This window comes from Podarcis erhardii, assembly GCF_964252035.2.
Source record: "Podarcis erhardii genome assembly, chromosome: 12".
NCBI lineage: Eukaryota > Metazoa > Chordata > Lepidosauria > Squamata > Lacertidae > Podarcis > Podarcis erhardii.
Genome location: NC_138513.1, coordinates 34,348,262 through 34,364,046, shown reverse-complemented (window position 1 = coordinate 34,364,046; position 15,785 = coordinate 34,348,262). Strand labels below are relative to the sequence as shown.

At 40.9% G+C, this 15,785-nt stretch overlaps 1 protein-coding gene across 2 annotated transcripts in view; it reads left to right on the top strand.

Moving 5' to 3' along the window:
* The first annotated feature begins 3,097 nt into the window (after positions 1-3,097).
* The window catches only part of ZNF385D (zinc finger protein 385D), a 583,216-nt gene continuing 570,528 nt past the window's right edge, over positions 3,098-15,785 (top strand). Inside the window, exons 1-2 of one of the 2 annotated variants that reach the window (XM_081882143.1) lie at positions 3,098-3,224; positions 11,516-11,653. The gene's annotated coding sequence lies outside the window, so the exon portion shown is untranslated. The remainder of the gene's footprint in view (positions 3,225-11,515; positions 11,654-15,785) is intronic. The other variant, XM_081882152.1, reaches the window with a different exon arrangement.

The window sequence follows — 15,785 nt, the reverse complement described above, 5'->3', positions numbered from 1 at the left end:
TATATATTCTGAGGGATGGTTCTACCATTCAGCCTGTAATGGAAGTGTCACTCCTATGAATACCTGAGTTCTGCTAACTAAGCAGTTCAGAAATGAAGGGCACTTTAATATTGTAGCATTTGAAACAAGCAACATTGATCATGGGATTGAAGTGCTCTGGAATGAAGGCAGCTCCTTTGAATAAAGCATGACTAGGGAGGAATCTGGGGTCTTCCAGATGTGGAGTTGAATTATAACTCCCATAATTTCTACTGGACATGCTGTCTGGGGGTGGTGGAAGTTCAGCAACATTTAGAGGACCACAGGTTTCCCACCCCTGCTTTTGGAATAAAGGCTGCCCCTTACATAAGTGATCTCGAACAACTTAAATTCCACAAGCTCTCTGTCCTAGAGTTTGATGTGTTCCCATCATTTTTGTTCAGGTACTTTATCTGCATATGGTTGAAGTGCTTACAAAATAGTTCCTTAGATTCTATAGAGCTTTTGTTCCTTGGCAGACTGGTATTTTGTATCTGTGTCTCCTATCAAAAAGACAGTAATTTACTACGTCTTGTACAGTCTTTTATCACCAGTACGGATTGGAACATGGCACAAAAATAACAGATGTAGCAGGCTGTGTACATTAGAGCTCAGTCATTTTAAAATGTGGCCGAGGTGTATTGTTTTTATGCCTGTGTTTTTGCTAAGACATCTGATGGGGGATAACTTAATTTATAGTAGTCCTATTAATTACATGTTTTGTTATTAGTATTCCCTGCAGTCTTGCTCAAAAACATGTGCCAATTTATCCCCTTCAGCTCTGAAGCATTTTCTTTTTAAGGAAGCAAAAAGATTCAAGGTCCATGTTTTGAATATTTGTGGCTTTGCCATCATTTTGCATAACATATTATATTTATATGGCTATATTTCCTTCCCTAGATTTAAACATAGCTCAGTATTAGTTTGTTCAAAATAATAAATATTTCTTTTCATAACATTTTTGCAAGAGTAAGAGCTTGGAAAGAGGTTAGAGAGAGATGTTAGAGAGTCTCTTAAACATGGCATAATTTTAGCTAGCAAAGATGGCATCAATCTGTAGTTTGAGGATATAGGATGTGCCATGGTATCCATCACTGTTCTCTATAGGAGAGGGCCTCCTGCCCATATCATTTCATCAAGAGGTCTGTTCTGCAGGATATTGGAATTGAGCCTTTAGTGTAGTGGCACCTTCCCTTTGGAGCTCCCTCTAGTTATTCTAGTTAGTCTAGGGATGCGGGTGGCGCTGTGGTCTAAGCCACTAAGCCACTTGGGCTTGCCGATCAGAAGGTCGGTGGTTTGATTCCCTGTGACAGGGTGAGCTCCTGTTGTTCAGTCCCTGCTCCTACCAACCTAGCAGTTTGAAAGCACGCCAAAAAGTGTGCTTCCCGGCAGGAAGGTCAACGGCGTTTCCATGAACTGCTCTGGTTCGCCAGAAGCAGCTTAGTCATGCTGGCCACATGACCTGGAAGCTGTCTGTGGGTCATGTGGCCAGCATGACTAAGCTGCTTCCCACATGACCCGCAGAAGCAGCTTCCTGGCAGGAAGGTCAACGGCGTTTCCATGAACTGCTCTGGTTCGCCAGAAGCAGCTTAGTCATGCTGGCTACATGACCTGGAAGCTGTCTGCGGACAAACGCCGGCTCCATCAGCCAGTAAAGCGAGATGAGCGCTGTAACCCCAGAGTTGTCCGCGACTGCACCTCATGGTCAGGGGTCCCTTTACCTTTTTACCTAGTTACATATCAGACGGGCACCATTTCTATTGTCTTTTCAGCGCCAATTGAAGACCATCATTTTCCAACAAGCCTTTTAAGTGGAGATCTTTATTCCAGTCTGTGCCTATATTGGATTCAGTTTTGCTTCTGCGTTCAAAATTGTTTTTAATTGTTTAATTAAAGAGCAAGCTGTGTGTAAGAGATTACAATATATGCACTAGAAAAAAGTTTCACCTTGCATGACTTTTCAGAATAAAATTTAATTCAGCAACAAACAAATCATAAAAGATTAGTATTTTTTCCAGAAAGAATTTTAACAGTATGGTACACAGTAAACAAAAGACTGTACACATTTTATGGTTCTAACTGTCGGTATACATGCTTCATGTGAACTCCTTATCATTAGATTGTGAGAACTGTTTTATAGATTACCTGTGATGAAATCTACAGTGCCCACCAAACAAAGTGAAAAAACAGGCCAGCAAGGTCAGATTGGTACCCAGGAACAATCTTCTACAGAACAGACCTAGAAGAGAAAATGACCACCACTTGTAATTTACAGTCAACGGTTAAGACCACTCAGCTGTACCATCAATGATTTACAGTCCGTCCTGGACAATGACATTTCCTTTTAACAGGCCTTGGATGCCAGACCTACATTCATTCATTCATTCATTCATTCATTCATTCATTCATCCATTCATAATTTTTCTTACCTGCCCTTTATCCAAGGTGGAAAATACACAGCACAAACCATTTTAAAAATCCAATTAAAAATCCAAACAGGGTAAAACTTACCAGCAAACAGCCTCTTAACCTAAACCTGCTATTTGCCAGCGACAACATGACACTCAAGAGAGTTATGGACCCAGATGCCAGCTCTGCCCAGAAAGCTGCCCTGACAGCACTATTACAGGACCTGATAATGTCCTCCACAGCATCTAAGGATGACGTGTAAACAATTATTTGCCAACAATGCCCTTTGGCCTGTTTTTGTAAAATGCAGATATCCAGAAGGAGGAGGCAACAAATGTGTCTTCAGAAATGGAAAGCCATTGGGGAAACATTGCAGCCTGCCAGCACACACTCTGTAACTAATCTTAAGATGGCCCTCTTTGAACAAAAGATCTTCAAAGGGAGACAGCAGCAGGGAGGCTGCTGAATTACAATACATCAAGAGGTTCAGCACCATCAGCTGCAGATTGAATCTCGCAATGGATTTTTATCACACTACATGTGTCAATTGGCTTACAATTCCAGGATGTCTCTATTGTAAAATGTTTTTTTGTGGTTGTTCTTTTTGTAAATAGCTACTGTTACTAAGGTATGGTAATTATCACTGTCCTTATTTTTCCAGCTGTCATCTCCTTCTGACTTCTCTGCTTATAACCTCCTCCCCTACATATAGATATGCACACACACCACAGCTACAAATACCTTCAACTGAGGACAGAACCATGCATCTGATAAAGCGATCCAGAAAAATGTATGAGGTAATCAATTTGCTCCTCTTTAAGATGCCACAAGGCTCTTCCGCTTTTGCTGCAAGAGACAAAGATAGCTGTCCCTCTGGAAATAATGAGGAAATCTGTTTGTGGGGTGAGGGGGCAGCATAAGCTTCAAGCCTCTCTCCCCCACCCCATACCGCTGTCTGGGGAATGGGATGGCTAATGAGAATATATAGGGTAGAACAGTGTGAAAGTCTCAGAACTTAGGACAGTGGCAGGGATGTTATCCATAAATTGTTTCTTCATCCTCACCATGCAGGTATTTGTTATTTCACATCACAGTTGCATCGGGTGTTTGTAAATTTTTAGACTAAGATCTGATGCCAGAGTCTGATTCTCCAGTTGCTGTTTTAGTCCTATGAAGAGCTGTGAAAACAGTCTGTAACAGCCTGATTACAACCTTCTCAGCAACATTTTGCTCTAGCTACGCAGATGATGGGGCTGCAGCACTGTGGCTAACAAAGAAGTCATTTATAAGTGTTGCTGTTTTTATGACTTGATGCCTCCCTTGTTAAGGGTTTCGTTATCTCCTTTGCCCTCTGCTCCTGCTGCTACGCCTCTCCCAACCAGATGCAAGTTCATTAGCACTTTCTGCAGCCAAGCTTGTCTTTAAACATTTGTTTTCTAACAAAAAGTTACATTGGGGATTGTACAATCTGGCAGTTGAGCAGTTTTAAATGGTGCTGAATAATTTACTGAAAAGAGATCCTACAGAAATTGGTTCAGTTTTTTAACCCTAAAATGTACAAGGTTTTGCATGTTGTTATGTTGCCAGGTCTTCCTGAATCTAGCTGCTTTAGATCTGCTCTAAAGTCCAAAAGCTGCATACGAGACAGATTTAAGGCTCTTCAATACAATGCTGCATGAAACCACAGCGAGTGCTTACTAGCCACATTTTTGCTTTGGAGTTTGAAGCTGAGCTGATGACTCCTGGGGAGCGATGTTTCCTGCTGTCTAAGCTAAAATGGTGGTTGAGGGCTTGTTCACAGTTCAAGCTGGTGAGGTGAAAATGTGGACTGAATTTATTGCTAGTTGAGCTGGGCTTGGGAGTTGTGTTTCACCACAACCAACCCTTGTAGTTCAGTCCACATTGACCACCACCCTGGTCAACCCACTTTCAGCAGCTTTGCAATGGGGCTGTCAGAGCTGGCCCAACACAAGCTTGGCTGCCGGAGACAATGGACCAGATGGTGCACATGCGCAGAAGCCAAGTAGACCGGCAGTTGAATCTTACTGCAACACTTGCAACACTTACCGGTATTTCATCCTAGCTTACGGGATGAAGGGCTGGCCACGTAGTGTATCTAGGCCTGTCCTCTTAACACCCCCTGTCATTCCCCACTCCCAGGCACCGGTTATTGAGGAAAAAGCCTCACTGTTCTGTAGGCATCACCTACAAGGGTCTAATTGCAAGTTGCGCTTGTGCGTATGACACCCCAAGCAAACACCCACTTACCTTTATGCAGTCCACCTTGTCACTGAGATAACTTGGTTGTGTTCCCCAAGATAACACTATATGTGCAGGAGAATACTAAATTTACAATTCAGACTAAGTTAAGCCCTTTTAACTGATTTCAATAGGCGAGAGTTGAAGAATGGTCCATACCGTACTCATTGAAATCCAAAGCACATTCTTCGCTTTGGCTGGATCAAGCTGGAATGTATTGCTTGGCGTTGCTCAGCCCAGGAAACCTTGTCTAGGAAAGTCCAAAGGTCAGCTCAGTTTGGATCCTGAGAATACTGCACTAACCACAGATCTAGTGGCTCTCCACATGGGGCAACTGCAAGGAGCAGTGAGAATTCCTGGTTCTATTCCAGGTGGCACTCTGCTAATCCTGCGTACATTTTACTGTATTTTCACTCATTCTTCTTTTGCACTTCTCTGTCATTCTGACTGCTATGTTCCTTGCAACAGCATACAGAAGAGGAAAGGATGGGCTCGGTGACAGAGCACATCCATTTCAAGTGCAGGGTCCCAGATTCAACCTCTGACATCTCTGGGCAGAGTTGGAGAAGACTCCTGTGTGAAATCTTTGAGAGGCATTGCCAATCAGGGTAGACGACACTGAGCTAAGTGCGCTAATGGTCTGGCACATGCCTAAATGCTGTGGAACTGGGGAAAGAGAAGACATTCCTGAATGCCTTTATTAAAACAACAGTTTCATGCTCTGGTTTAGTTGTTGTCCATCATCACAAGCAAAATTACTGAAGAAGAGCATGTTTTTGTGGGACAAAGTGAGGAATTTAGAGTGATTGAAATACAGGGAAGCCAACAAGCACCCTCTTAATTGTTTCCCCTGCCTCAAGATGTTCAGCTTTTATTAAAATAATTGCTGTAGGCAGCTATCCATTTGAAATCTAGTTAGCCAGGATTGCAAGCAAGTTATCAACTGTGTGAAATAAACAAATTAAGCTGACAGCTCTTTAGAGGATATAGGAATTTACTATTGCATTGATACAAGCCATTATATTTGGTCATTGAGTTATACGTTCGGAATCATTAAGCTTTACCATTTTATTATATTGCTTAAACTGTTCTGCATTAAACGTTATCATATGCATAGCAGCAAGATATATTTTACGCAAATATGTGCATACTGAGGTGAGAGAATTTGCATAATTATTAACAGATCCCTTTGGGTAGGACGGCTGGTTCTACCTTAAGTATATAATTTCCTTGCAAATTGTTGCATGGGCCACTTTGATTTCTTGCAGACGAGGGAAATATCACAGTCTCTTTATGAGATTTGTATAAAGATAATCTAAAGCCAGAAGTAATTAGTGGACTATTTATAATTTAAAAGATAATCTTATTTTTCTTCTCAAAGTCCCTGGGTTGCTTAAATCAATTATACTGTGATGATGTTTATTACATACCACATAAGCTCTGGCCCTTATTCTGCAGCACATACCCTTAGCACATTTTTTAAAAAAGTTATCTATGCAGACTATTAAATTAGTACGCCTCTCAGTGCAATTTTAATATAAACCAAAGAGGACAACAATCTAGTCTAATCTTTATTATGGCCATATTAAGAATTCTACATAATGTTGCTCATTTGAAAAAGGGCATTGCTTATTTATTTATATAAGCAAAATCTATATACCGCTTTCTCAATCTATATACCGCTTTCTCAACAGAATACCTCTTGAGGTATGAGCATCAGTCCTTTGTTGCAAGTCCCTTCAGAGTCCCTCAATAAAGAACCTTGATTGAAAATATACCAGAGCCAAGTAAATTTTTGTTACAGCTGTCCGCGTTCAGTGAGCTTTTTCACCTCTGTGAGACTCTCACTTTTCTTTTCTTTTTTCTGGTGGGAAGAGGGTAGAGAAGCAGCAGCGTCTTTTCTTCTGAAGCTTTTGCTGCTGAAAAACAAGTAAATATCCCTTTGGAATAATTAGGTCCTGAAGACTTTGGTTTAGGTTGGTAAACAATGCAAAGGAAGAGTTCAAAGAAACACTCCCCGCTCCTATATGCTGTGGCATGTTTTGTTCCATCATCTGATTCACGGGGTTCAACTGGAGGCCAGGAAAGCTGGATATGAATTTCTCTTGCAGTGTAGAAATATTCTCACTTTGAATTAGAACATTTTGGTCCAGGGAGACTATAGCTACTGTGGGTTTTGCTGAGAGTTTTGTCTCTTACAATTTATCTGCAGTTATAGAACCAGTTTAAACATCTGTGTTGTATATATACAATATATATAATCCTGTCTTTGGGCTGCAGCGTCATCAATATGTGGGTGACTCATATCTCTACCTCTTGTTTTCACCCACTCATCCCTGGGAGTCTGTTGAACTCTTGAACTGCTATCTGGAGGCGGTTTGGGGATGGATGAGGGCGAACAAGCTGAGGCTTAATTGAGACAAGATAGAGATGTAGTGGGCGGGAAACCTGACTAATCTGGATGGAGGTTTGCAACTGGTCTTGGATAGGGTTGCACTTCCCCTGAAGGGCCAAGTCACAGCTTGGTCATTCCCCCTAGCTTTGGTTGGTATGCCAGCTATGACCTGCCTAGCAAGAGCAGATCTAGTCTTGGTTACTCATGAACAACTGACATCCAGGCTAGCTGCTGGACATTCAGGTTTTATGAGGCCACTTTTGAAGATGGCTCAGAAACAATACAGGTATTTCAACAGGTTTTTGTTGCTTTCTCTTAAAGCTATGCTAAAAATGTTTTATGTGCTTAAACTGATTTTAATGGTGTGTTGCTATTGTTGCTGTTACTCTTCTTGGATGATACAGTTGTTTTAAAGGTGTGTAGTTTTTTGAACGATGTAAAGAGATCGCAAAATAGATGTATCACATATATGTTGTTGTTGTTGTGTTCTTATGTTTTACAGAAGCCACCTTGGGAGTGCTTTGTCCTAAACGGCTACCTAAAAGTACTAGAATAAATAAATAAATATAATGTACACACTTATAAAGATACATATAATTCTTTGTCAAATATTTGTCTGCAAGCAATCAGAGACATGAACCTACGCTGGTAGTTGGAACAATAGTGGAAAAGGTTACATTTGATGCCTTTGTGAGGGGGTGTTTATTTTATAAGTAGTATCATGGTCTCTTCTGGGTGACAACTGCCATCAGCTCAGAATCTTTCTTGGTTGTAGACCAAACTGGCTTCCCATTTGCTCCATATTTCTCCAAAGGGACCTGACTATATTGTCTGAATGAATCATTTTCCCGAGAGAAAGATTTAGCTATCAAGCTGTTAGTATTCTTGACAGGCCATTCTTGCCAGAGCTTGGTTTCTGTGTATAAAAACCTTGTCACAGAAGGTAAAAAATAATGTAAATGCAATGCTATGAAGCATGAATTACTCATAAAAAGTACCTTAACCAAAGTGGCAGAATTCAAATGAGTAAAGAGATATACACAAAATAAAACAAGATGTGTGACAGTGTCAAATAGAAGGAAGAATGCAGTATGATAAATCCTTTAAGGACTATGTATATACAGTAATTGACACTCATCTCGATGGTGAGCATGCATAAAGCTGTAGTGTTCAGTGCTGCGTTTTAAAAAGGCCAAGGAATAACCAAATTGAATTGGGTTCCACATGTGTTATACACTGCTATGAATGTATGTCTATTCCAGTATGCAATCCTTCAGCAAATGTTTGTTTGTTTGTTTGTCCTGGGATGTTGAACCTTACAACTTTGGAAAACTGTAATATTACACCTTCATAGTTACTTATAGTTTCTCCTTATGTCTCCAGTGTTGGCTGGGGAAAAAAAACCCATATGAGCTGTGCAGTGCCAAATTGGGCTTTGCTTCTGGCTGCTATAATATCTCCTGGCAAGCTCACTGACAGCTGGCACACATGAATCTCAAGTACAATGGATGCTTGGACCAATCACAACCGGAGGAATGCAAAAGCAGCTCATAGCCCGCTTCTCCAGACTCCCTGCAAATATACATTTCGACTCTTGCAAACAGGGCTACTCTATGAATGTTCTCACATGTTCACACACTATATATAAATTTATTATTTTGGAAAAACCGTTTGAGGTTTTATGTGGGAACTAAAGCATTTGTCAACACATGAAATGGGGGACGATGTGTAAGGATTTTCATGGAGGCAAGCCTGTTTCGGAACATTCTGGAAAGTTCTTAAAGGTGTAGGTTTTACAATAATGTAGTTGAGTTGTGGATGGTGGTGGATCAGTGGAAGCCAGCCACATAATAAGCAAGCCTCTTTTGAGTAATTATTTGCACTGTGCGTTCTGCTCCTGGCTTATGCATAAAAAGTGAAAGACAACATAGAATGGAGGATGGAATCTACATTTCAGGACCCATTTGTCAGTCCCTTAAGACCAACTATTTAGCTGCAGCTTATTGTCAAGCAATGAAGAGTAAAACAAAACAAAACAGTACATGTGCTGAATTTTTAATAATTTTTATTTTTCATCTTATTGTATAGTATATCCAAGAACACACTTTGAGTGTTGCCTTCACTCTGCAATGTCTTCACACCCCTTTGAAACCTGAAATGGTATCCCTTAATAACATAGATATACATCAGTGCTGAAAATATAGAAGATATCTTTGTGCTAGGTGAATAGATTGAAATGTTTCATTGGAAAAGTATATCCAGATCTGGATCATTTTATCCAATTTGACATCCTTTCTTTATTTGTGATTTTTCTTTTAAAACAATGTATTCAGTTCAAGCTGGAAAAAGCAAAATGATGTGATTCTACTGCTGAAAAGAGATTCTTTTTCTGTGGTCCATGACTCACGAGAGTGGCTGCAGCAGAGTGGCTTTTTAAGAATTTCATGGATAGCAGGCCATTCCTTTTGACCCCTTCTTCTGCTACCCTTTGTAAAGAGGGAGAATGCGGTTTCTGGTTTTCCCAACAGCTTTTGAAGAGTGGCATGCTTAGTGCCCAGAGTCCTACCAGATTTCTGCTTGAGCTGCAGTTCGATGCACTCTTACTTGTGAACAAGCCCCATTGACAGCCCAGCTTGACATGATGTTAATTGTGTGAATGCAATTAACATGTGTGGCTTTTGTATGTAAATAGCACCCGCAGGACTGGGGTGGGGCGGGTTCTTTCCTCACCATAGCCCCAGTAGTGGAGATTTTCCTTGAAATGCAAATAACATCTTTCAAGATTGTGTTAGGGGGAGAAAGAGTTAAACTCCCTCTCACCATCCCCCTTTGTCCCAGGACTGCTCAGGCTTCCCTGTGGTTGTTATTTACATAACAAAAGGCATGGATGTTAATAATAATCATGCAATTAATGTCACCGTCCAGTTTCTTCTGAATACTATGGATTTACCTCTGAATAAATATGCTTAGGAGTGTGCTGTACCGAAACATAATTGTGCTATGGGAAATTTTAATGTTGATTTTAATGTGATAAGCAAACAAAAGAAAGCAAAATCAGATCCTCGTTTGATGTTATGGCTATGTGTAGGTTAAGTGGCTATGATCTGCATGGATGTTGGTAATGTGTAGTGAGGGGAGACACAGGAGAGTGCCCATCTGGGGCTTTTTCAAAGCAGGAGCTGATGCTGTAATCTGCTTGAGGGTACTTGACAGATCTTCTTGCTCTGGCAAGGGAATGAGGTGATAATGAGGCATTCAGGTTAGTTTGTGACAGATTAGCATAGAGGAGTGAGTCACAGGATGAGGAACACAATCAAGCAGAGGATAGATACTATATTCTTTTTCTCTTATGCGGCTTGTACTTTTAAATGGTAGCACTTCTAAGCAAGATCGCTTGCATTTCTCATCAAAAGCTAAAGGATGACTTTCAGCTAGCTGAAGGTATTTTGTTAAAGCTCGCTGCGTTAACCCTATGTAGTCAGAAGCAAGCACTACTGAGTTCAATGGAGTTTACTTCCAGAAAACTCTGAAATGGATTTCAGTCAATGGGGAGTGTGTGTTGCATTATGGCCAACACAACTGCCTGCATTTTTTTTACTTTCTTTAGGTGCATAGCTATGGAGGCTGTCTTAATAAACTCCTGCACTTCAAAATTTACCACTGCTCCGTTGATTGATGTACTTATATATTTACAAGGATTATGTCATGATTAAGACAACTGGGTGGAACCCTTCAATCACTAAAAGCCAAAAGAGAGAGAAAGAGATGTTTTGTGAGGCCTTGCACAAAGCAAAGTTAGACATGCAAGACCTCGGGCTGATTTCTGCAACCTGTATAGGATGTCACAGTTTTGTAGGTGTGCTCATCTGGTGTGGGCTGGAGCTGCTTGTGATTACAGGCATATAGGAAGACTTTAACAATTGGATAAGAGAGCTTTGTTTAAAAATGCAGAGAATGGAGGATTGGTTAGTGTTCTGAGGAAGAAGATGGGGGATAGGGAGTTGGGAATTAATAAACCAGAGCAGAAAGTTTTCAGCAACCAGTGGAGGGTTGGAATGCCACAATTCTAACTTTATATGCGTCTGGAATAAAGAAGAGAACTTTGTACATTTTGAATTAAAAGTTATGATTTGATCACGTGCTCTAAAGCAGGGGTCAGCAAACTTTTTCAGCAGGGGACCAGTCCACTGTCCCTCAGACCTTTTGGGTGCCCGGACTATATTTTGAAAAAAATAATAAACGAATTCCTATGCCCCACAAATAACCCAGAGATGCATTTTAAATAAAAGGGCACATTCTAGTCATGTAAGAACACGCTGATTCCTGGACCGTCTGCAGGCCGGATTTAGAAGGTGATTGGGCCAGATCCGCCCCCCTGGCCTTAGTTTATCTATCGATGCACTAAAGTGTTTTGGCTTTCTTTTTTCCTGACAGTTGGATTTCTCAGAAGGACAGGGAGATTTTCTCCAAACATGTTATGAAGAAAAAGCACTGGCCTCAGCTGTGATTGGTGGATTGGCACCTGATTCAGCAGAGCATCAGAAGATCTCTCTGGCTGCACTCCCAACACCGGTAAGCAAAATTTTTGATTGCTGCTCTTATTGTTGTGGCATTTTGGATGTGCAGTTTAAGGAATTTTGGTCTACACTTTACCTTGGCTTCTAAATGGATTTTTATCTGTTTACATTTTAAGTTATGTCACTTTGAGACTTTTCTTTTGTCCAAAGCTGCTAACAAATGCAACTACTAGTAACAGTAATAATAACATTGTGCTTTTTGGTGTCAAGTCGGGATGTTGGGGCTGAGTATTCTTGATAGCCACTGTCAATAATCAAAATATAGTTTCAAACTTTGGTTCTGAGAACTGCTAAGTTTGAAATATGGCATGCATACACCAACTCTTCTTACCTGGACTTTGACTATTGGATCTCTTTTATAGTATGTCCACTATTGCTAAATCAATATTAGAAACATTTGGAATATCTCTTCCTAAGTTGTGCCCTGTTACTTTTAAACTGAGCTCTGATTCCCTTCAGTGGTGTGAATACATCTGACTACCGGTTTTATGTTGCAATTCTAGGGTAAAGTAATAGCTTGCTTGATTTTATCTGTGCTTCCTGTTTTTATGTTGCAATTTTACTGCAATCTAATTCTATCTCTGATGTTTTAATTCTCCAGACTCTCAGTTCTGGCTTGTAAAAAGTCCTTAGTGAGTATTTATTCCTTTCATAAAATACATGATTAAAGCAATAAAAAGATTTAATGCAAACACCTTTAGATTACTTGTTTTTCTATCCTTTGTGCTTTAGAATCACCGTTTCATTCAGTTCTCATATAGTAATATGGTTTACTCTATAGCTATACCTATCTACACCCCCCCACAACCCTGTAAAATAACTGATAAATCCAGAAAAAGAGAAGGAGTATGTTGAATTAATTAAAACCTCTCAAATTATTGGGAAGGATTTACTGAATATAAGGAACTAACTAATAAAGGCAGAATAATTTGACTGTAAAGTCTGCTATACACAAAACCTCTGATTTGAGAGTTGTATAGTAATTATAGTTGTTATGTAAACTTTATTTTAAAATTGGTATTTGGGACTGAAATCCTATACATTTGTGTACATTTGTGTACATCCCTATACACTGGGAATTCAAGAGAAATTATTTCTGATTAGATATGCAGAGAACTGACCTGCAAGTGTAGTTGGTTCATTTACTGCTACACCATTATTTTTATACTCCTCTAGTTTGCATGAAGGGGACGCGGGTGGCGCTGTGGGTTAAACCACAGAGCCTAGGACTTGCCGATCAGAAGGTTGGCGGTTCGAATCCCCACGATGGGGTGAGCTCCCGTTGCTCGGTCCCTGCTCCTGCCAACCTAGCAGTTCGAAAGCACATCAAAGTGCAAGTAGATAAATAGGTAGCACTCCGGCGGAAAGGTAAACAGCGTTTCCGTGCGCTGCTCTGGTTCACCAGAAGCGGCTTAGTCATGCTGGCCACATGACCCGGAAGCTGTGGACAAACGCCGGTTCCCTAGGCCAATAAAGCGAGATGAGCGCTGCAACCCCAGAGTCGGTCACGACTGGACCTGATGGTCAGGGGTCCCTTTACCTTTACCTAGTTTGCATGTAAAAGTCATGACTGTGTTACTCCTCCTTTTGTCTTTCTGCTGCTATGATGCTACCCAAAGCCAAGCCACGATTCAGCTTAGCCTCATATCCAAATCTGGGCTCATAGTTTGTCTCACTCCTGACAAACCACGAGCTGTAGCCAATATTTATTATTGGGTGGTTTGTTTCCCCCAGACAAAAGAGCTCAGGTTTGGATGTAACACTAAGACAGACCATGGTTTAGCTCTGTATAGCAGAGTTGCAGCAGGACCTTAAGAGTGAAGCCGCCAAGATTTTACTTAGCCATCACTTCCCTTAGACTGGGTCATTGTGGCTATTTGTTTATAATCTGGCAGACAAGTCCTGCATTTCATAGTTCTTGTACCAAGACTAGAAAATTGACAGGAGCTTTATAAACCCTAAAGTACCACAGCAGTGAAATTCTTAGGTTTACTTGTACTGCTTCAAACATATTTAATTGGTTTAGTAAGCTTCAGCCAGAGTGGTGTCTGTGCAAGGGTCTGGGAAAGTTTCATTTCTGCCTGCCTTGCTGAAGTGAATCTCCAGACATTTGGAACTTTTCCCATCCTCAGTTCCTCACTGTGTTGGCAGGAGGCCATGAGCAACTTCTGAAATGTTTGATTAAGATTCAAGCAGGACTGAGAGAGGTCCACAAAGCCATCACCAGCAGGGGGTCATGTTTTATGGGAGTAAGGTTCTAACTAGCAACTTTTACTTGACTTCAGAATACATCATAATGCCATCCTTGAACCTAAATACACATACGTGCAGTGCCTTAAACATCAAGGACAGTTTGTGGAAGTTCATCAAATACAGTGGTACCTTGGTTTTCGAATGTAATCTCTTCCAGAAGACCATTTGAGTTCTGAAACGTTTCAAAACCGAAAACTCAATAGGTAACAGCTAGGCCTCAGGATCTTGCACTCAGCAGAAGCTGCATGGCATGTTTGACTTCCTAGGCGTGTTTGAAAACCGAAGCATTTATTTCTGGGTTTATGGCATTCGAAAACTGAAATGTTCATCAATGGAGATGTTCGAAAACTGAGGTACCACTGTACTTTGCTCCCCTTTGCAATTTGTCACTGTAACTATCTGGTGCTCAATGCTCAAAATATATGAGATATTTTGCATCCTATTCCATTACTTCCCAGTGCGCCAACATTAAATTATGTCATCCTGTTGACTTCTAAGCACTAGACCTATTGCTATGTAATGATCTGTTCTGCCTGCCAGCAGTTTGCATATGACAATGCCATTCCTTTGGGTGCAACATCATGTGAAAAATGGTGCCATCAGTGATAAGAGTGGGATGATAAACAAGGTTTTCTTAAAAAAAAATCAAATCAAATACTGCAATACTTGTCAGGTTGCATTCTACTATAACAAAAACAGGCCTTATCAAAATAGATTCTAGTGCGTTTGGGGCCACTGGGGTGGCACATAACACTTACATTGGATATGTTCTCTTATTGCTGCTGCTTGCTTGCATATCTGGGCCAGAAAGAAAGTGAGCTGGCTGTCTTTACAAGAACAAATGTGTGATGGGAGACTTCTTTTCCTACATGGACTGATCAGTGGAGGAGGGCTTTCACTTACTGGTCAACTCCTTTTTTGTATAAGAGTCTTTCTCTCTCTCTCTCTCTCTCCCCCCCCCATTGCAATTGTTACTAGGTGGGATGGTCCTCTTGCTGTTCCCCAGTCTGCTTAGCTGGGTGAGTGAGTTTATGAACCTTACTCTCCTAGGCCTTTTCCACCAGCCCAGACTTAGAAAGAGGGAAGCTTTGGATTTATGTTTTCCAAGCCCCAATCCTTACAGAACCTTGTGAGCTATGATTAGAATTTTAAAAAGTAGCTTAGCTGTGCTGTCTTTGCACACAAGGGTAGGTTTTAGTGTGGGATTCCAGATAATTGCCTTTTAAAACCACTGAAGCCAAATGTCAAGATATATTAAAAAATTATTAGGTGGAAATAGGAAGGCAACTCTCTCAACACACAAGCATATGTATATGCACACAAGCTTACAAATAAAAACAATGGAGTCAGTCTGGCTAGTTACATAATATATAACATGCGTATGTACCATACATACATACGTTTCAGCATATGCAAAGCTCCTTGCAGAAGAGATACTTTAAGAGAGATAGATGAATGCAGGGAAATAAAGACTTGAGGGTGACGCCTTACTTACTGATGGGAAAGCCACTCCCGACATAAGAAGGGAGCAGCCCCGCGGGACTCAGGGATTCCCGGGCTCATTATTATTCATCACTCACCGCGCCAGCCAATCGGCTGGCGGTGGGGGCGGGCTTACTAGGGGGCATTTAAGGTCGGGGCAGCCCTGGCTTGATGATGTCACTTTGGTCAACCAGATCACCATTGTAGACTTTACTTCTGACTCTGAACTTTCCTTGCCTGGCTGTGTTAGACCAACCAAACCATTGTATAGAAAGGTTTAACTTGAAGATGCATATTCCAAAACAATACAGTGGATAACTGTCTATTCAAGGTTAAATGTAAGGAATAAAATATCAGACACTCTAGTTGTGCTGTGGAGCTGTGTAGAAATA